We start from the raw sequence: 24,167 nt of genomic DNA on the forward strand, positions 1-24,167 counted from the left end.
CACTTCAATCATGATACAACAGTCTGTGTGGTCCGCACCCAAAATATGCCACTGTTCAAAGCCACTGCTTGTACTGCACCTATTGGACACATGGAGCCCTTGTGCCTTCTATTTGTCACATGCTATAATCAGCTGCTGGCCTATCTGCGATCTGTCCAGGGACACACTGTGCCAGCGCTGAGCTATGACCCATTTATTCTCTCTCTCAGCTGTTGACAGTGACATAACTTTAATCAATCCTTTGCTCTCATCAAGGTTTCATGTCCCTGTTTGGTGCAAAGAAACAGTTTGTGATTACATGCCTTAAACGCAGCATTCATGTCAATATCAGACATCTGATGTCATGTTTGTTGCGTGTTCAGAACTAGATGTTTTTTTTTTTGTCAAAAACATCAAGAGCTCTTAGGTGCTGAACATTTTAATTAAAGGCCTTGTCTAATTGATATCATGTCTCTGTCAGTAGAAAAACATTTTTTTTAGTATTTTTAAGATTTGCCTTTCTAAATATCTCTTTTATTGTATATTACTATTTGTAAAATTTGCTGTGCATGTAAAACAATGCTGTGCATGTAAATGCACAATATATATGAGTATGATATACTGTATTTACACACAAACACCAGATAGACATGCCTGCATCACATACAAAATGACACCAGCCTCATCTTATTTTTCTACAAAATAGCTCTAAGCATGCATGAAATATTTCTTTAAAAAAAAAAGATGCACCTCTTCTATCTCATACAGTATGTGGGAAGATCTGCATTGCTGCTCTGTAGAGAAGCATAGCTGGCTGTGACCCCTGTATGGCCCCAGTGAGCAGCAGTGAGACAGTAATCAGCCCCCATAAACCTGGACAGGCTTCTATCAGTTAAATCAACAAGGAGTTGTGTCTCTTCTCAGGCTGGCGTGTTACTTTCTAGCACTTTCTAGAGTGTGTGTTCCCACACTCTGCTCTGCTTCACCCATGCTCCTCGTCTCACACTCCTTCACTCCGGTCCTATCACATTCCATAGCTATAGCTATATGGTTTCAGTTTTCAAATGTTTCACCTTGTCATCATGCACTGTTTTTCCTGCAAACCTCATTGTTAGCAGTTTACTGACACATCAAGCTTAAATTATTGAAATATTTATATAATTGCTGTGGCATTAGTGCTTGCAGACAAAATAAAATGTAGTAGATATTTCTTGAAAGCTTACACACTATGAATCCCTTCACAATGCCCTGCATGCTGATGCCTCTCCCATGACCTGCAGTCAAAGTGTTAACCCTGAGGGGTCAGGACTCCCCTAGTAGCTGGAGCTGCCTTCTTAAACAGGCTGCTAGATTTAACACCTCGTCTGCGGTGTGAGTTTTTTCCCCAGCAGCTAACACCCGCCCTGTGATTCATAAGAAAACCATGGATGCACATGCTGACAAAGTTCGATATATTTGGTTTGCTTTATCATTTCACACTCTTTGCTCAACTGTTTATGTAAAAAAGAAAAAAGGAGCTTAATTGCATTACATGAGCAGGCTTTTCATGTCTCAGCGTTCTGTAATTATTTGCATTCTGTTTTGCAAAAGCGCAGCTGAAATCTAAAAGTCCTTGCAAGTGCACCAGATAAGCTTCATTAAAAGCCCAGAGCTGTTTCTTTATGTAATGCTTCAAAAAGGCCCTGCTTGTTTCACTGCTTCCTGTTGCACAGTTTATAAATAGAAAAAGTACAGCATTCTTTTTTTTTTTTGACTATTTGTGCACTCCTACACTACAGAGCAGGTGTACAGTATGCGTTCTTTTGATTTTCAATGTCCACACGCATACTCTTGTAATATGTTTGACCTTTTGTGGTTCAATCTGTGGCCATTTTCTGCTGTTTGCTTATTATACGGCATCCTGCCAACCTCTTTTCCAAAAACAATAGAGTGGGGAAATTTTACATTCTGAACTAACCTGGGTCATGACTTTTAGACTCACAGTGTGTTCTCTTCATGTATTTACCTACGCTGTCTTCCCGTAAGCCTAACCAAAGCACACATATCGCTTCTCTGCAAAAGTGACTCCTAGTGACTCAGGGTCACATGACATTTAATGACCGCTGCTGATTAAATCATAAAAGGCATAACAATCTCTCACTCACTATACTGCTTATCCTGTACAGGGTCATGGGAGGTCTGGAGCCCATACCAAGGGTTACAGGAGGTCTGGAGCCTGGGGCCTATTCCAAGGGACTCCGGGCACAAAACGGGGAAACACCACGGATAGGGTGCCAGTCCATCACAGATCACTCACATACTCCATCATACACTAAGATATGGCGATTTGAGAATGCCGATTAGTTTACACTGTATGTCTTTGCAATGTGGGGGAAATTTTAAGACAAAAGATCCTCTTGAGTTTATAAATGAATGGAAAAACTTTTCAGCAAGAGAAATGTAAAATAAGAATTGACAGACTACTTAAAGATGGCAAAAAGTCTATAGTTTCCAAATAACCACTCTGTACAACTGTGTTGAGCAGAAAGGCATCCCAGAATGCACAAAACATCAAACCATGATTCAAGAGTACGTTGGGTTGCATCCTTGTCAATCAAGTCCAAGCCCAAAGACTCACCAAAAGTGCAGAGGTGATGACTGGAAATAAACACATTGCCTGGTATAACTGCATTTTAATGAACTTTTGACTTGTTTAGTTTCACCATTGCTTTGTTCACCACATAATGTTTACCACAGAATTTAGGAATTTTCCTGCAAACATAAAAATGCCTGCCTTAATAGCTTTCAAGCTGTGCAAGATTTTCCCCAGATAAATCATTTCCATGTGCTGGCATTTAGGCAGCGCTCTCATTTAAAGTGTTGGTTTCCTCCTTATGAATTAGCCAGGATTCAAACACTTAGAAGGATTTCACACATTTACAACTTTCTGTGAGGTTCCTTGATTTAACTGCAGAACAAAACGAGTGTCGAGCCACTGAGGAGAGGAATCAGAGCCGTTAGTATTACCTAACATGCGATCTTATAGATGTCCTCTAGGTTGCTTAGCTCTCGGTGGCAGTTTGTAATCCCTCGCTGTGAGAAGGTGCGAGTGACAGAACTACTGTTTCTGAACTCAGAGGTGAGATAATTCACAAAAATAGGCTTTGATTTCTCTGGGATGTTCTCTCGTGTCCTATCTTGTTAATGGTTTTTCTGCTTGTTCTCTTATCACCGCTCCCATTAAATGATGATTGACTCAAGGTGTTAAAGCAGTCTCTGTTTGGTGACTAACAGCAATTAGATAATGCTAATGGTATATTTCCTCCAAGCTAATCAACATCTGCAGTACACATACCATGCTTTCAGGAAAAAGGCAGATAGGTACAAACACCCTGGTATTTAATATGGTCCTGTGTTAATTAGTTAGTGCTAGATAGTTTGTTAACCAAAAAAAAATAATAATTTAATTACAAATTGATCTAAAATCTGAAAACCATGTGTATTATTATGGACAGTTACGGATGATACTGAGAAGAAAAAGGCTACATATTTTATTTGTGGTTAATTTCGTCTTTTTCCACAGTTTACGTATGTTTTTGAGAATTTCAGGGCCCGACTGCAGCTTTGACAGACAAAAACATCTTAAACTCCTAGTACATGCTCATGGATCCATACACACATATGCAGTCACACTTCATGCATTATACGTATCCTTGCATGCATCAACAAATTTTTAATACATGCACTGCAAAAAAGTAGAAAATATTAATGTAACTAATATTTTTTCTTTATTAAATTCTCAAGACTATTTCCAGATACTGAAGTTGTCTCAAGCTTGAAATGTTGCTAATTCGAACCACCTATTTTCAGAAAGAAGCTAAATTATATTAAATTATATATTATATTATAATTAAATTAAATTAATTTAAGCTTGAAGTGAATCTTCATGGAGCTAGGCTTAGTCTCTTTTATATTTGTTATATAATCATTTTCTAATGAGAAAATTAGATAGATTTACTCTTTATTGACAAAAACTGAGCAATGATGTAAGAAAATCCCTTACTTAAAACTTGATGCTGTGCCAATTACATGGTGTTACTGTAGTTTAATATAAGTTTATAAATTACTACTTTTTGAACAATATGATTTATTATAAATAACTAAGTTATAACCTGAATGTTTTAGGGATAATAAATTCTTGCAAAAGTTTTTTTATATAAAGCCCCTTATGCTTAATAAAACAACCCAATTTCCTAACTTTTTATACTTTCTTAAGAATTTCACATGAGAAATATTTGCACATGGTCGAAACAGCCTAGAGCTTGTCCATTTAAGCTGTATATTTTTTGGAAGCAAGTACATAAGCAGATGTAGCTTTTTCTTTGTTGCTGTATGTCTCAGGCTGGTGGGAAGAGTATTCTTTCTTCAGACCCAGAGCTTCTGAGATGAAGCTTTCACACCTGCACAGCTGAGTGACTAGCAGGGGGCAAGAGGTTGAATCTGGGGTCAGGGGGAGATAATTAAAGGCTCTTGTTTTACAGGGAGGGTACAAGTGCTCTCTCTCTCTCTCTCTCTCTCTCTCTCTCTCTCTCTCTCTCTCCCTCTGTATGTGCATACTTTTTTACTTCTCTCGGGAGCAAAGGTGTGAAAAGCCCCCCCCCCCCAAGCCCCCCCCAACCCAGATACACAGACACTAAAGATGGTGGAGCGAAATAAACGTCTGCTCTTAGCTGCGGCAGACGCTTTAGATTGAGTGGCCTGCTGTGCCGTAATGTGTGTTTCAACCTTTGTGATGGAGCTTGCATTTCCAAGCTTTGCCTAATTGCAAATCTGCATGAGTGACAAAGACTGCAGGGAATTAATACTACTTAGCAATACTCATTATATACTAGGCTTTTTCAATATTAGCTTAAAATGGCTTATATGGCTAAATAGTTTTCTTAAAAAATTTTATGCAGTTCAATATGACGAGAGGAAATTAGAAACACTTTTTTTAATCTTGTAGTTTTATCAGCACTATTCCCTGCATTACTGTAACATGCAACCCTTGCAACAAGTGAAACATTTCTTACTAATCTTAAACAGTGTGTTTTGAATTCAATGTGTCTGTCAGATTGTGAAATTCGGATGGAAAGCATAAAGAAGAGAAATATGTGAATCTGTACAGTACAGTGGGGTGTAAAGGCTGTGCGCCGTGGATTGAAGACTCATTTGTAGGGCTGACAGTGACTCATTTGCTCTTTTACTGAGCCAGAATGACACACACTCACACACAGCCCTGAGCTGCTCACTCAAAGCTCACAATGCCATTGATACCCTTCTGTTTGTCACCCACGCAGTGGTACGTGATGTCTTTGCCCTCTGCCCCTTTTTTTCCTTACTCCTCTCATTTTGCATCATTTCACAAATATCAATTATTTATTTACATCATTAGCCAGATAATCTTTTAAACTCAGTAGTAACAAACAGGAGACAAACTATCGGGATTACCTGTGGGTTTATTAAAACTTTTAAGAACATTACCATGAATTCGTCCAAAAATCCCTTAAGGTTATGAGGTTAAACAGCTGGATATTTTTGTAGGTGTAAATCAAATGGCAACAGTCATTTCCTCTTTATGCATCACTGCATCAAATAAACCTAAAGCCAGCTTGCAGTGTGCATGTAACAAGCCATTGTGGGTTAGTAGGGCATTTTATTCACCATGGTTCTGTAAACATTTCTTCAAATCAGGTGTTTGAGCTTTTTTTTTTTTTTTGGTGTACCATTCCTACAACATGGTTAATAACATTTTAATTTCTTTAGCTTTTGTATTACTGCACATTTTGTCTATAAAAAGGATCAACCTGTCACGTTTTTGTAAATGTTTTTGTATATATGCTTGTTAACATTCCTGCAGAGTTTTCGCAACATGATCAATAACGTTCTAAAACAGGTTGTGAAAATACTGTAGAACTAAGCAATGTTACACCAGATGTAATGAGAATGTTTCAGCAATGCTGAGGTCTAACTTTCTGAGAACCTGATACCTCTTACTGAGAAATCTATTGTTAAGATATTGTGTGTTTTTCTTTCTTTATATCTCATATGATGCCTAGAAACTGAGTGAAAAAGAGAAACGTAAGACCACTTGATCTGCTGTTTAAGGGGACGTCCCTTTATTTAAAGCGGGAAATCTGAGTCGAAAGGGCTCTCCTCATTAAACTCTCCTTTTGTGTGTGTGATATTATTTTCAAAGACCCTTCTCAGAAATGCGCTCCTAAGATCACCGACATTCTCTCATTTACTAAGTTGACTTCTGATTATGAAAACCATAGCAAGCTTTACTAAACAAGAAACCTGTACATTCAGTAGTTACTGATTTGTATCAGCCAAAGCAAATATGCAGCTGTGAATCGAATCTATCTGTTAAATTAACCTTTATGTAGTGATTCTTATGTGGCATACTAAAAACATGAAAAGAAATTTTTTTTTTGTTGAAAAAATCATACCAGACACCTGTGCACACAGAGTATGTGAGGATGTGTGTCCCAGTTCTTTGTCTAAGCTTGAACAAAACTGCTGATAGATTTGGTGTAGTTTTAGCAGTGTTTTATCACCGGTTGCTAAGCATTAGCACAGGAGACCAGCTTTCAATGTTTAAAGTACTAGATGAGCCATTGTCACTGACCTGAGTGTACCTGGTAATTTTGCACGTTCCTACTCGCTTTCCCTCTCTTTTTCCCTCTCTCTGCTCACTCAGTGTCCACAGCCCTCCCTCCATCCATCCACCTCTCTCCCTCTCTTTCTTTGTTTTTTTTCCCTCCCTTAACTTAAGCTTGGATTACAAACACAACCCATGTGTCTTCCCCACAATATGTCAGAGCTCTTGTTTTTTCCCGGGCACTTGGGGAAGCAGGTGCATAAAACAAAGCATTATATTTGTGATGAATATTTGTGATATGTTTCATAAAACTTCTCTGACCTTCTCTGACATCTGTTCATGAGGTGATTCAGAATTTACAAGAACTACAACTATGAAACCCAAGTTAAAACTCTGCCCAGGATAAGTTCATGAATTTCCTAACTTCTGACTGTTCTCATCAACAGAATGGCTGGATCAAGCTGTCACTTAGAATGTACTGTAAATGATTTGGGTAATTATGTAACCTAGTGACATTTAATTAATTCAAGTCACTATCATTAGCTGCTTCAGACCTGGTCAGTTCAGTGGTAGATCCATAGCCTATCCTGGCAACCCTGGGATTAATGTGGAAAAACAAACTGGATGATATGCATGGCATCTTGTATACACACTTTTACACCTTGGGGTATTTTCATACAGCCAATTTATTACAAGCATGTTGGACCCGGAGCAAACCCAAAGACATATAAAATTCAAATGCATACATATCTTAAATAAGACAGAAATCTGTGTTCAGTTTTAAATTCTGAGGTTCTGAGGTGGCATTGGTACCTACCGCACCTGCCGCACGGCTTAGTGCCTTGCACAGGGTCCGGGTTTGATTCCCGCCTCAGGTCTGTGTGCATGGAGTTTGCATGTTGTCGGCATGTTTGGTGGGTTTTCCTTTCCATAGTCCAAAGACCTGCAAATTTGGCTAATTGGCATTCCCAAATTGCCCATAGAGTAAAAATGAGCATGTGAGTGTGAGTGCCCAGCAATGGATAAGACCCTATCTAGAGTGTGCCCTGTCTCGTGCCCCTCACAACCCTGTATACAGGATAAAGTGGTATAGACGATGAGTGAGAGAGTGAGTAAGTGAGTAACCACAAAAAGTTTAAAATCTGGTTGTAAATAAGAATTTTTTATTTTATTCAAAGATACAATAATAATTTTTTTATTCCTTACTTGCATAAATTATTTGAAAGATTAGTAGAGCATGGCATTAATCTGGGGCCTGTACAAAAGTTGCTGTGAGAACCTGACTTCTGGTTCAGAATGCTTGTTTGTGTTTGGCACTTTTGCATTTCCTGCCAATCATTTTGCAGATTATACTCCATAAGCCACTGTTGATCTAGGGGTTGGACATGCATGAATATATTCAACTACTTAAATGTTAACTTTTTACAAACAAATGGCACTATAAAGGCAATAAAAAGACCTTCTCAATATTACACGTTACATCACATTATTATTCACGCAGGACCTACAAATTCAGTGCTATGTCACTCCAGGGAGCCTTTTCTTTCAACGCAACAACAACGCAAATAGGTAAACTGAGTGCTATCCATGCATATTTATATCACTAACCAAATGTGTCTCTTTACTTGAAGCTGCCATCCAATTCTCTCTCATTTAACAGGTGCTTAAGCTTAACTTAACAACCATCAACAAAGGTGAAATCATATAACAAATCATTATGGAGAAGGCAGGAGTTGACAGGGAAAAAAGGTTATTTGTTCATCTTACTTTATCTCTAAATGCAAGAATTTACATAAATTTCTTAACAGCATTTTGGTATAGCACTGTGGATTTCTCACTCGGGTTTGGTGTGTGTGGAGCTTGTATGGTCTTTCTATCCTTGTCGGGTTTCTGGTTCTCTCCCACAATCTACGTGTGTGCTTGTGTGCCCTGCAATGGATTGGCAACACATCAACGGTTTACTTTGCCTAGTGTCCTGATTCCCCTGGAATAGCCTCCCGGCCTCACACAAATCTTTACAGGATAAGTTGTATAAAGAATGAGTGAGTATGCAGTAAATCATAAATGTAAATGATTGCATTAACATGCTAAGAAGATTAAAAAGTAAATGTGGTTTGAAGTAAATTCTTTATGAGGTTTTGTTTTGTTTATGTCTTCCTGTCTAAAATAAGTCTTGTCCCATTCAGGATTTGAAATAGTCAGACTCTATCTGATGTTTCTGTAAATTTCTTCATAAAAGCAGACACAACTTAGCCACTACAGTAGTATTGTCTTATAACTTAAAGCAAAGTTTTTTTGTGCATAATCTTAACTAAAAAACTTTAACCCGAAAAAGAAAAGAAAATACATCAAGCGTATAATTCCAAGGTCTCCACATGTTGGCTGGTGGTCAGTGTAATGATAACTGATGTGACTCACTATGTAGTTTGGGGTATTTATTCATTCAGTGTACTCATTCATTTACTCATTCATTTTTTCTTTTTTTTTGGCCACTTCCCCTTCCTTTCCTTTCACTTAACTTTATAACGGGTGAATCAGATAGAGCCGTCACTGCTTAGGGCCAACACACTACACACACTAACTCAGACATGCTCGCATTATTTTGATGATGACATCAAAGCTGGTTTGCTGACCTCAACACGGTTAGCTTGACGATGAGTGCCGTGACTGTGCCCAGGGCTGAGCGAGGAGGTAGACTAAAGCATGTAAAAGCCAAGCTGATGTGAGTTCGGAGGCCACATAGGACTCATCTGGTGGGAGTAATGTCAGCCCAGAGAACCGACTGAAAGGTTACTCAGAAAAGCCCCCAGGCTCTCTATGACTTATAAATTCTGGCAAAGAACAGTCTGCTGGGACTAGATCGTGCACTGGCATTATCATAAAACGTGCAATTCAGAATCACACTAATTAACACGTTTTATATGCAGGAATGAACGTGAAGTTTGCTTGGTCAGAATGTCACGGCTTTGAGGGAAGTGGATTGACAAACCAGATGTAAGACAAATACAAATTAAGTGATAAAACCAGATATGAATATTAATTAACAGTTGTGTTTATGGTTCAAACTGAAAATTCTGTTATTTTTTTTATATATATTAGACATCTTAACATAGACAAAATCTATGATAGACACAAGCATATGGTTTATTGCTAACTGTACATTAGTACACAAAGCACTCTACTGATTTGTCTACGAAACGTCACAATATTCATGTTTCCATCCAGCACAGATTTAAAATTTGTTCAAGGTGGGATTTTATGCTCACACTGTGCCACTTATCAGGTTGCAGCTGTCCCAACATTTACACTTACAGTAGAGTCACAGTAGGAGTTGTACTTGCAGTATCATGAAGACACACAAAACAAATTCAGACTTGAAGATGATGCAAGTTATACCCAAACCCATGAAAGATATCAAAAATATGTACCTAAAAACAAATATTTTAATCATTAGTTAAATAATTTGTAAATAAATTGACTAATGGTATAACATCTAAAAACTATTCTAAATATAATCCCAATGATATTTGGTCAAATATATCAGCTATATACACTGCAATATCAAAGGCATGATCTTGGCTGACAAGGGATGAAGCTAGATTTAGTCATTTGTCTTTGTAGCCAACAATCCACCTCAGTGTCCAGCATATTCTGGTCATAAGGAGTAATTTACAATATAAATTACCGTATCCTTCCTGTCAGCCTGAACCAGTCTGGGCCAGGTCCTCTGACTCACTTATTAACAAGGAGGAACCAGCTAGACATAGATTTAAGAAATCTCCGGTGCTGTCTAACCCAGCATTCCAAATCTATTAACTCATGCAGTTCGGCTGTGATCCAGAAAAAAATCAAGAAACCACCTGATTAGCCATTGGTTTTTTAATCATAAGTGCATTCATGTAGTTGCATGACCTTTGAATGTTCACAGCTCTAGTCTAGTCTAGTCTAGTTCCAATAGAGAATACTACAGACTACAGCTGTTAAAGAAGTCTGTTTGATGAATTTGAATTTCTCTGCACGGCCTTGAAAAAAAAAAAAAAAAAACAGATATCACTGGGAGTATTTGTTGCCATGGTAGCATTTCTCCTCTAGCCACTTTTTTCCCTAACAGCATGGAACAGTATACTACTATGATTGTAGAACCATGTATGGCTTCAGTGTGGCTGCAGCTTACATTTACACACACGATTCACGAACGTACTGTATGTAGACTCACACGGGGACTGCACAGAAATCTATTCTGGAATTCTATGAACATTATCCAGTAAATGGTGTGACAGTGTGCATTTGTCTTCGCTTTCAACCTGTGCACAAGGAGTGTTAAAAAGCAGTGAAACTCTATCTATCTATCTATCTATCTATAGATGCTTGCACAAAAACATTATTTTAAAGAAAGATTGCACCTGAAGTAACAAAACAGATTCTCAAAATAGCTTTGAATCTTTTTAAATAAAATAAAAAGATATTTTTTTAATTAGATATACAAATAATAATAATTTATATGAAATAGCTGTTATGTGCATTAATTGTGCATTATTGCTTTACATTTAGTGCTTACACTGCCCTATGTGTGAAACCTGCACAAGAGCTGGCGGGTGTATTTGCCATTTTTCTTTTTTTTTTTCTTTTTCTCACATCTGATGGCTCACACTGCCTGATCAAACTACGCTGTGGAACAAACCATTATAGGTGGTAGGGGTGGTGTTGTGGGGGAGTTGCTTTAACACTGACGTTTACGCACTCACCGCTGAGGGGGATTGCCTTGTGAGTGGGTGGAAAAACGAGAGCGGTGTTGCGATGAGAGTGATACAGTCGTAGAGGAGAACTCTGCTGCGGTTACAGTGACGCTGCGAGTGGGTGCTAACTGCCTAGCGCCACTTCACTGACCTCATAGCTGGTTTTAGGTTGAGGTAAAGGAGAGGGATTCCAGAGGTTTTCATCTTTTTGTGGTTGAGAGGGTAGACTCTTTTATTTACCATGAGAAAGAATAAAAAACGTCAGCATTGTTGTCATTTCAGCATTCTAACACACACACATACACACACACCCACACACACACACTGGTTCGTGTGCAAACTGACTCTCAGCTGCACACACAAACACATACACACACAATTATAAGGACATAACCTGACTTCAATAAACATATCAACTGCTGTTCAGACTGTTGTGACTTCAGAATGGTCTGTTCTCTGTATCAGATGTTACTCCAGGACACAATGACTTGTTGATACGAGCGCTGGAACAGCGTGTCGAGTGCTTCACCCTGGCCTTGTGCCTGAGGTCGTTGTGCTTGCCATCACAACTTTGCGTCACAAAATGCCTTGGCAGGCTTTCCTGACCCATTTCCCGTCACACTTTCATCCACCATATGGACAGACTAGACTGTTCTTAACTTTTGCAGGAATGCAAGAAGCTTTTCAATTTTGCATACATTTGTTTTTAGCATTTTATACAAACAGCCACTGAATACAGGACAGGAATACAGCCTGGAGATGATTACACTCTCATAAACACAAACACAAGCACATGGGACAATTTAAGTATCTAGTCCAACTTAATCAATCATAAATATACAAGCAACACAGTTAACATGTAATTTATAAGTAAAGCTGAATAGTGAGTTTCAGTATAGTATTTTAAAATACTAGTTTAATTCCTTCACATGACTTGGAAGGTATTGTAATACAGTGTCTGTTAAATAAAAAATAAAACTCGACTTACTGTTATAGGAAGATAATCAGTGAGTTATATAATGCAAATTTGATTCATTTACAGTACATGCATGAGTTTTATACGTCTTGTATCAAAGCACTGTGCTAACCACACAAACCATGGTCACCATTATTACTTATTAAAGACAGACACATTGAAATATCTGTGAGAAGAAGTTTATTTTTGTCCTCTCTTTAAGGTAATAAGACCAAACACTACAGCCTCTCACATTACAGAGAAACGAGAACGTGCTGAAGACCACCATACTGAAGACTTTCACATGACGCAAAGTGTAAAAATAGAGGTTTGTTACTTATGACTCTGAGTGACAATTTAGACTCATTTCAAAAATATCGAATAAGTATTTACTTACAAAAAATTTCTCGATATCAACAATTACACATGCTTTTAATCAATACGAAGCGTTCACTATACAACAGAGGTGGGAACAAGTCATTGTTTTGCAAGACTTAATTGAGTCTCTAGTCTTGAAATTCAAGTTTCAAAATGAGTACTGCTCAAGAATACCAAGTTTAAGTTAAGTTACAAATCCTTGACTTGAAATCTTGGGTTTTAAACAAAATAAGTAATTTACATAAACAAATTATGCTGTGCCTTTGCCATAATTGAAGAATTGAAATATTTATTACAGCAAGTTTGCATACATGCAGGCCTCTGGACAATCTTTATTACTTAATGGATACTTATTTGAAAAAACATAACTTTGACAATGAAAGCTGAAACCAAATCTCAGTTCACCTACACATGTAATAAGATTATTTTCAGAGTACCCTTAGTATGCTGACAAATTTTTTAAGTTGTTGCTTTTGTTTCTGATTTTCCTGAACCACAAGTTCTACATGTTGCAAAAGCGAAAGCTACTATGTTTGAGAGCCTGGCTACTGCAACATGCCTCTGGGAATGAGATCTGGGGCTTTGTCTAGTGCAAGTTCATTGGTTGTCCTTGGAAATGAATATTAATGCTAATTAGCTAAAAATGAATTATTTGTTGGGAAACAGAGCAGTTAATTCAATGCACACACATTAAAATGTATCAAGCTTTTCCAAGTTCAAGGGCTCGAGTCCGACTGAAGTCAATGATGTCAATGTCAAAATCGGATCACACATAGAGTACCGTCACCCACAGTGGAAAGTCAAATGTATTAATAACATTCTCATTAAAAAAATAAATAAATAAATAATGACAAGCAATATAATAAGAATAATTTGTTATTTTATGCAATTATATTGCTATACATCAATATTATTATTAAGTATGACATCCTTTATTCTTTAAAACCTGCTTTACTCTGCTGGAAATAGAGTCAAAAAGATGTCTGCAGTCTCTAGTGTCACTTGCTCAATCCATGTCTGCTTGATTGCTTTCTGAAGGTCTCTTTGGCAATTTCAAACGACAGTTTGTGACTGCTATTGCCATCTTTACCATTCTCCAACAATTTTTTATTGGGTTTAGGGTTGGAAATGCCCCAGACCATGGTTTCAGAAGCTGAATACTCTTGTAACTTAGCCAGCTTTTCACAGATTTTTCCATGTGGCATGGAGCGCTATCTTCCTGAAATATGGTCGCTATACAGTATGCAAGTCAAGACACAAGGGGAGCTTTTCCTTTCCTTTTTTTTTTTTATTATTTCACATAATTTGTAGTTTGTTTTAATACGATGCAAACTTATAATTTATTACAGTAAATAGACTGATATAAACTGGTCATTACTACCGATAGAGTATCTGCTGTAGAAAAAAAATAACATCTTGCCAATCAGAATTGAGAACCAACAACCTTCTGGTATTGGTTTGCAAGTACAGTAAGCCTAATCAATACAGTAAATAATGTTAATAAAGTCCTTTATTTAAATGTCAGCATTTTGATGATATACATCAGAGCTTGATATTTAATGCAGTTTCACCACAATCAAATATCATCTCTCCATTTCAAAGAAGTGAGATGCCGTGATATTTAAAAATAGAATAAAATAGATCTATCGTCTTGCTGACACGGTGGTACATCTGATAAGGTTAATGTGAGAATTTTTTCGTTTTTTGTTTTTCATGCTTCAAAGCTTTACTTTTAATCGACAGCTGATTTTACAGCCTTATTCCAATGTACTGCTGCAGGCCTCATGCTCTCACAGATGGACAATCTGCATGTGATGTCATTTACTGGTATTCCTCAGAGTTACAGGCTTCCACTTTATTGCATTACATTGCTTAACAGTGCAGTCCGAGCTGCCAGTAACCCGATAGCCACATATATTAGTGATCCGATTGCAACTGCTTTGAAAGCCGCTTCGTTTTCTTCCAACTCATCGACTAATCAATAAATTGTTCTGATGACACAGAGGTACAAATTACACTTGGTACAGTGTGCATTGTAGGAAAGCGCATGCGAGAGCTGAAGCCACAGAGCTATGGAGGGAGGGGGGCTTAGTGAGGAAGGGCTTTCCGAATTATACTGGAAGTCACGTGATATCTCAAGTGACCCACCACTTCCTGGTTGTTCCACAAGCCCCTCCTGTGGCCAAATATGGTCATGCAGAGGAGAGCATGTGCGCTGTCACTGACAGCATCATGTGCTTCTCTCTCCCCCCACAAGCTGTCTCCCGCTCTCTCTCGCGCCCTGCTTGTTTTTGTGCTGTGACTCAGTCTCTTGTCCGGCAACAACCTCAGTTAAACGAATCATGCTTTTCAGGGAAAACTTTAGAACTAAAATGCTGTTTGCCTCTGAAACTCTTTTATGACGAACTGATTAGTTGATTGCATTTGAATAATTTCCTGTGCATTTCTTTACTAAAAAGAAGTTTATCATCCTGACTAAAGTTTATTTTTTTTCAGGCCTTGAACACTCATATGCACATCAAATTATTTAAACCAGACCAGATTAAAATAATAAACCAAAAATAAAAGAGGAAAGACGATAAACAAATGAATGTGGTTTTTCCAATCAGCTGCAGCCGGTGTTCTATTTACATGCTTAAGTCTCTCAACACTGTGTATTTAACAGGAAACAGTCCTGGCTTTTGTAATCTTATCCGAATGCTAAAATAGAGTCGAAGGATTATTCGGCCACAGACTTAGACTGAGCTGGAAAAGGAGCAATGGGCTAGTTTGAAAGAACAAGACAGAGAGTACTGGTAGAAAGCTGCCAGGAAGAACAAGTGTGTAGCACCTGCAGAGCCTCAGCATGAGAATGAGCTGGCCCGTACCTGCTGTTTTTTTTTTCTTCTCTTTCTCCCACACACTCCATGCCACTCGTACAACCTCCCTGCTTTAGAAACTGCCAGAATGCTTGGACGTAACTCCCGGACATGCACGTTACGCTAACAGGAAGTGTGTAGATAAACTGGCTCAGAGCTGAAAGAGCTGCTCAGTGGATTTTGGGTGACATTTAGGCACACAGCAAGACACTGATAGAAAGATACTGATCTGTGGTCAGCCGATGCTGGGAAATACTTAGCAATTTTGAAACGCATTGATTGAGGCCACATGGAAGTTTCAACAGTTTCACTAGCATATAGAGTACACAGAGCCTTATTAGTGTAAGTGTGGGTGTCTGTAACAGTCTGTGTGAATCTCTATGTGTGTATTTTTATGAAATGAAATGAGTGTGTGCAGGTGTGTGTATAGTCACATGCAAATCGATGTCCTCAGGGAAAGGTTTTATCGACAGAATTCCCCAATAGTCATCCCTCAAGGAAATAATTTGTCTAACTGCTCCGAGAGAAAACATACTATCAACTTTTGCAAATTAGGGGCCATACCTTTAAAATCAGTTGTTCCAGATGAAAACATATTAAAGGTCAAATGTACTGTATGTGGAGAAAAGCTGTGGGAGCTTTGTTTACTGGCCTTTGTCAAGAGTTTTTAGAAAACGAAAAAGCGTCGTCTCTGGGGACTGTAGTGAAAGGTTAAGAAGGAAGTAAAAGATTATGAAGGACAAAGATTAAACATGAACAGGTTCAGCAAAAAAACAAACAAACAAACAAACAAAAAAACTGAGTATTCTTGGAACCTGATGTAACTACTGTATACATTTGACAAAGACCAGGATATTGTTTTAGTGCAAAGTTTCAAAAGTTTCCTGAGCAGTTTTAGGGACTTTTAGTAGTAAAAGCCCAAATCTCTCAGACCCCCAAACTCTCAAAATGAATATTCATGCAACTGTTGCAGCTATAGGAACATGAATTATTAACAAAATATTTTCTGAAGGTTTAGTTTTCTCCAACCACAAATGATGTGTGAGTAATTCATTCTAACATTCTTTTAACTACATTATTATTTTAGCATTTTACAAAAACATATGACTAACTTGAATATTTTCGAATAGTTTGAAAAAGGCTCTATATTAAAAGAATATACAGTTTTATCATCAGGCTGCATTCTGCATTTGACTAAGAGCTCAGAATTACATCATGTTTCACCTCAGTGCGGTTGAGCTACAAAACATGAGAATTAAATATGCCATTATTTTTTTTTTAGAAACATGCTAGCTAGATACTGTAGGTGTGATATGTAATGTATATTATACTCCTCAAACAGCAAAGCATTCAATGTTTTTATTTGATTCGATGTTCAATCTAGAGCAAATACTTATATATCTGTTATAATAGTGCTACTTTATTTATTGTTGATGGTGTAAACAATCATGCTGATTTGATGTCACGTTGTAAACTCAGAGTTGAGATCCTAAATAAGATTTCTGAGTTGAGGGGCATTTTGGTATTTTCTCGGAAGGTCAGAGGTCATAAACGACATGTTATGCAGCAATATATTTCAACATTCTCAGGTAAGCATTTGATCTTAAACTGTCCAAACTCAACTCCAGAAGGAGTCCACAATAATTTCATGGTACTGCTACAGTAGGCCCTGAACTTGGTCACCTCCAAACTGCCAGCATTGTGAATTTTCCTAGAAGAATACAGGTACAGTATGTTTTGATTGCATGCAATGAAAATATTTTTAAAAACACGATCAAATTTCATTTTGTCCTGTGAAGAACAAGTGTCTCATTTTAGTGCCAATGCCCGTAGGTGTTCATATTATCACACACTTATTATATTTCATTAAAGAAAAACTTTCCTTGTGTGCCTGTCTGTGTTTTTTTTTTCTTTTCCTTTGAATGTGCAGTTTCTGCCTGCAGGTGAAAGTCGGTGTTCTCTGCTGAGCCTGCTTGACTTGTCTCTCTTGCTCTTTTCCCAGAGGAACGGGTTCCCAAACTTCTTTCCATTGGAGAGCCGGCTGTCACACCCAAAGAGGAGCCTCATGGTTCAACAAGGGTGGGAGGCATCTGCATTCCTTGTGTGGTAGCAAGAAAAAAGACTACTGGGTCACAACCTGTTTCGTTGTTGTTATGGTTTTGATGATACAGCTTTTGTACTTTGGTGAAAAGCACAAAGAATTAAGTACACACGGTTTTGGTATTGTAGTAACTATGCATGGTGTTGTAATCCTTGTAAATATGCCTCATTAAAATTAGCAACGCCATTCATTAGATTAGCGTGACTGACTCCAATGCTTTTGTTGCACTGCTTTTGAGAAAGCTATGCATTTCTGCATGCAGCATGTGCTTAAAGTAAAGGGAACAAACAAGGCTCAGCAGGGCTGCAAGTATGCTAAACACTCTGAGAATGAAGGGCAGGAAAAGGGATGGTTGACTTGCATTCACCATGAGGGAAGGGAAGTATGGGTGACATGCCATCCGGTTTCATAGAAGCAATTGTAGTGTTGAGAAAAATGTATAAGAATAAAGGTAAGATTTATTCACTGTGCTCACAAATAACTTTCATTTCATTTCGAACATTTACAATGCTAATTTAAATCAAAAGGGTCTAAACAGAGCATACTGAATACTACCATTATAATTCAGAACAGTCTATAAACATTATTCACTCGTTTTCTGTTTCTGTCATTATTTCCCACGAGGATGTGCATCGGCCCCCACTAATGGTGAGAAATTTCTCTCCCAACTATTCACCACCCTCTCGTTTCCTGAACCACCTTCAGCTTTTTCTGAGGAAAAGCTGCAAAATGTGGGAACGTTAGCTGTCGACTGTGGGAGAATGAAAATCCAGAGCCCTGAGCAAAACATACACCATCTCATGGATTTCTAGGCCCTTCCCTTGTCTGTTTGTGTAAAAGACATGCCTCTCAGCTCTTTTCTGTGTTCTTTTCCCAGATCTCCAAACAGCCTAAGGATGGTTGCGGTTGATTTGTGTGTGAAGTGTGTGGGAGCTGGCTGGATGCCCAGTATCACATGACCAGCAAGCTGACAGAGAGAGTGCTGAGAATCCAGGAAGGGCTTTTAGTGGTTTTTAGTTCCCTAAGAGCTGTTCCCAGATCAGGTTTGTCATCCTGAGTTGATATTTTATAATTACAACAGCTGGTTCCAGATCAGCAATTATAGGTATGAGACATTGTTTCTCTCGGATTATAAAGTTTTTTTTTTCCTGAAGGATTTGTAAAAAATGTATTCTTAAATACTGTTTTCTTGCCTGTTTCCCAACTCTTGTAGCAACACTGGATCACAAAGCTTGTGATCAAAATAAATAGCCTACAATTTAAAATTGTAATTCTGCTCCATTGGGTTTTAATGCTGTGTGTGCAAAATTTTAAACTTAATCATCAGGCTTACATTTTGCAATGGTAAGACAAATGCATTAATAGACAATGTTATATGAATTAAATTGTTAGAAACTAACCTACGCTTTAAATACCTTTGCATCTTTTACTGTAATACAAACAGTGATTCAGACTCTTATAAATCCGTAAGCATGAGCATGTTGGTTTCAGTGTACAAGCTCTTATAAATACTGCATTCAATCACTGAACCATTCCAGACACTCTGATTTATTTGCTTAAGTTTATTTGATGTGCTTTATGCTAACAGCGTGCATAAAGTTTAATTTGCTTAGTGTTAGGCAGAGAACGATTACAACTAAATTATATTTTAAAATTTTGCCCTCTATTGTAGAAAAATGTTATTGCAAGCTACTTGAGCAAGGGCATTTCATAATGTGGTTTGAGCTGCTGCCCCAGTGTGTGCATTAATCTCGTGCCTGAAAGAGAGCTGAGATTGGGATAAAAACCACACAATGCACACTAAGCCATATACCTAAATAGCAATGGCACCAAGGGTCTATGCAGATTCCAGGTTGGATTCAGCCCAAGCATTTGTCACTGCTAATTCATCAATATTACAGAAATGGTATACGGATAAAAATCACACTATTGCACAAACCAATAAATCTGCATGTGCATGTAGTTGAAAAAAAAAAAATATGTTAATTGTTTCCCACAATTAACTAGTCGCATACTTTCTTCCTGATCAAACACTTTGTGTGTGCATCAGCCATGTTGTGGTAACTGTGTTTATTCTGCAGTGTATATTCTACACACATAACTTGTTAAATGAGTTAGTCACCTAACATTGCCTAATATAACTACAGTAGATACCATATGACCTTTAGTTAATTAGAAAGAAATGTTGCTATTATTTAACCTTACCACTTGCTGTTCCAGAGTGCAAGCTACATGTGAAGGCTTTCACTGAGGCTCTGCACATTGACTGGAGGGCACACACACCCTCACACACTATGGGCAATTTTGGAATTGGCAATTAACCTACTTCCTTTTAACCTGCATGTCTTTAGACTGTGGGAGTAAACCTGATTACCCAGAGGAAACCCACCTTGCACAGTGAGAACGGGCAAACCCTACACACGGAGACCAGAGGCAGGAATTGAACCCACAACCCTAGAGGTTCAAGTAACAGTGCTTACCACTAGCCAACATGCTCAGATTTATATTGCATTTAATCATATAATGATAGATGATGTATCAGTCCACGAGGGGTGACTAGACAGATGGTGTTGTGATCACATCTATGTTGAAAGGTCATAGAGGCTGTTCTTGGATCTTTGGAAGAAGAACTGCTGGCATCACTGTGACTATGATTTATTCTTACTTTAGGAACTAGTCTCTGTAACTGATCCTGATTTAAGGCGTTCCAATTTGGTTACTGTTTCTTTACTTAGTGCACTTTCTTTAGCTGTGTGTAGGCTGTATATGGGCATCATTCTAGGTAAGTTTAAAAAAGTTGTAGTGATATGCTCAAGGCAGCTACTGCTCTCTTTCTTACATCTCTTCACTTTCCAACCCCACCTCCAAAGTAAGCCTAAAAACTTTCAGACTTCTCACTGACAGAATAAATTACCTTGTGCTATACATATCTTGACTAGAAATGTGTATGTCCCTGTGTACTTTGCAAAGCTCACCACAAGCAGCCCTGCTCATAGGCTATTAATCTCTCAATAAGCTCCACCACATAATAGACATGGCCTGCATCAAAAATAGCGTCTGTCGCTTTTTATTCACAGTCAGCCTTCATGTGGCTTAAACGTCTTAATTTTGTTTCTGAAGCATTGCATTACGTTTATTCATTTGGTGGACGCTTTGATCCAAACCGACATACAATGGAGAGAGGACTTTGCCTAAAGTCAACCAGCAGTGGGTTTCTAACATTTGTGGGATTTGGTTTTACCCCTCCCTAGTTCAAGACTTCCGCCCCTGAGCTTGTAGATTCATTGAATGGCTTTGCAAAGCATTGCAACACTGACAATCAAGAATGTTAGTCATTTAAATATTATTGCAGATGTGCTGATGATGAAAAAAAAAAACAGTACAGCTGCAGAACTCCAGTGTCAGTATAAGCTCATCCTTCCTGTATAGTGGCTTATCACATGATCACAGGATCATCCTTCACGGTCAGATGAGGAGCTCATGCTGGTCATGTATAGGGAGAATTTTGCAGATCACCAAACAACTCATGTGTAAATCTGGTTACAATTATGAAAGTTTGTAACAATTATAAAAATAGCTATCACAATCAATCATTGTTTGCTGATCAGTTTTGATGTAGATATTTTTGTGTTGAAGAATTTGAAGTCTGATGGAATTAAAATGTACAATTTCCTCCCACAATTTCTTTAATCCAGAATTTGAGAAATTCTTTTGTAATACCATTTTAATTAGTGATAATTTGTTAACGTGTGAAAGTTCATAAATGCTGGATATCTGTAATCTGAGATTAAACCGATATTTCCATAATTCCATACTAGGAACAGTAGTTATACTGTACTTACAGGTGGACCACTTCTAAGGACATAGGACATGTATATCATACACATAAACATTCTGAACATTGATATCAAGGATATATGACATGACATGAGCTTCCCAAGTAACATATATTAAAAAAATATATCTTTAGTATTTTTGCTTCTACAGTTAAAGAGAAGACATTATTCTGTAGATGTTATGTATTAAAAATCTGAGCATCATAACCAAATTTAGTTACATTTTTACATAATGCCTTTATTTGTCACATGTTGTCACAGTGAAATTCTTTTCTTCGCATATTCTAGCTGGGATCAGAGTGCAGGGTCAGCCATGATGATGTAGCGCCCCAGGAGCAGACAGGGTTAAGGACCTTGCTCAAGGGCCCACAATGGCAGCCTGATGAAACTGGGACTTGAACCGCTGACCTTCTAATCAGTATCCCAAACCATTAACCCAATGAGCTACCACTGCCCAAATATGGAGACACATTTACTCTCTTGACTGTATATAGTATTATATTTGTATTATGACAGACACACCATCCTCCCATGCAATTATGACTAAACAAACATTGCAAATGCAACAATCAGACCAAATCCAGTCTGCAAACCTTAAATGGGTTACACATCAGCAGAAATGTTTAGACAAAAACAGTTCAATACAGATGACTCTGGTCCTTTTTTCCTTGAGAACATGTTGTTTATTTTCTTCCTCCCACAACTCGTGGGTGGGTGACATGGTTGACTGTTTTCTTTTTGATATGCCCAGGTTAAGGACAAGCATGCACCTCTGTTGTGTAAACATTAATGTGTGAAAATGGTTGAAAAACGGCTTGGCCTGATTGACAATTCTGGCAGGGAACTGCGGGTTTACAGGCATCGTGAGCAAACCGCGTGACCCCTGCCTACGTCACGTGCACTCATATATCGCTCGCGCTCAGCCTATCCGCATCCTTCCATCTGATTAGCTGCTGTGACCAGTCGGCATATTGCTGTCCTCCAATCACAAGCAGTGCTTGTCTGAAAGTGAGATCATGCTCTTACTCACCAATCACATGAGCTCATCATTCTCTCTTCTTCACACACACACACACACATACACACACTGCTTGTGTTCTGCTGTTCTCCCTCTGCAGTCTTCATTTCCAGCAACCAGGGCTGGGCTTTTCCAGGAAGTCAGGAATTAAGCAGGAAGTGTATGAGTGAGTGTTTGTGTTCATGTGTTTGCAAGACCATGCGCCTTCTCGGTTTCCTCCGTGATGTCAGACTGTGATCTGTGCAACTGACCTCAGTGCTGAATAAAAATCATTGGCGACATTTCAGCTTTGGGAGGAGATTACAGTAATTAAGCGCTGTGCGTAGAGACACATGACCTCAGCTCAGCTTCTAAACTGACTTCATTGTCCTTGCTTGGGTGACTTTATCTCAGTCTTCTATTGTCCATGGCTCTGCCTTATATGGCTATTGAGAGCTTTCCAGAACGATGACTCTTGGAACCACCTCATAAAGGGGGTTTCCTCCTGACTTTGAACGCCTTTGCTATGATTTCTACAGCCATTTGAGGGAAAAACTGCTTGTAAATGCTAACCATGTCATCACTAACAAATGCCATTAGCGAGGTCAAGGAGTCACTGGTCATGAGAGCCTGAGTAATAGGGTGACTTAAAGAAAAAGAGAAGCCCTTGACATTGTTGTTTGTACTAATGCAATGGCCTTTACTTGATGGACACTTGCTTGCTTTAAGCCAGAATGAAATTATTCAAGTCAGATTTGGCATGAATATATTTTTATATCTGGATATATTTATCCAGAAAAGCAGAGGCATGGTGGCCTTGTACCTCCAGGATCCAGGTTTGAATCGCAGCCTGGTTCGATTTTCACTTCCATTGAGTTTGCATGTTCTCTCTGTGCTTTGTGGGTTTTCTCCAGGTGCTCCGGGTTTCCTCCCACAGTCCAAGAACATACAGATTAGACTAACTGGCATTCCCAAATTGCCCATAGTGAGAGTGTGTGTATGTGTGTGCCCTGCAATGGATTAGCACTCTGTCCAGGGTGTACCCCCTCCTTGTGCTCTAAGTCTCCTGGGATAGGCTTCAGGCCCCCGCCACCTTGTATATGGGATAATAGACGGTGAGAGTGTGAGTCTCCACAACAATCAGCAATAATTATTATACAAGATGTTGATTTAATTAATAGTTTTAACAAATTTCCACTAAAAAAAACACTGGATCAAGTTTTTAATCTCTCTATGCAGCTTTCGAAATCTCAGAATCACTGACCCTTTAAAATGACAATCACAATGTAGTGGTGTGCACATCAGACGATTGCTCTCAGACTAGGCTTACACAGTACACAACCTTTCACCTGGAAAGATCCCTGCCAGATTCCAACATGTCAAATCATGACTGCTGTCTAGGATGTGCTTTTGTAACTGTCACACAGCAAAAAAAAAAAAAAAGAAAAAAGAAAAAAAAAAGAAATCATTGAGGAAATTTGGATGAGTGGTGCTAAGGAGTGTTCCTGTTCTTCAAAAAGGTCCAGAAGCTCAAAAAATAAGGCTATTATTATACTGTGTAAAAAGTACACCATGATGATGGTGTTGTTTATTTTTGCTGTTCTTAACAGCTAATTGGATATGACATACCATACCAAATAATTTATTATAGAAAATACAGTCAATATTTATTATTGATTTATAACATATATATGTATATATATAT

This window comes from Clarias gariepinus, chromosome 15 (genome assembly GCF_024256425.1).
Source record: "Clarias gariepinus isolate MV-2021 ecotype Netherlands chromosome 15, CGAR_prim_01v2, whole genome shotgun sequence".
Lineage (NCBI taxonomy): Eukaryota > Metazoa > Chordata > Actinopteri > Siluriformes > Clariidae > Clarias > Clarias gariepinus.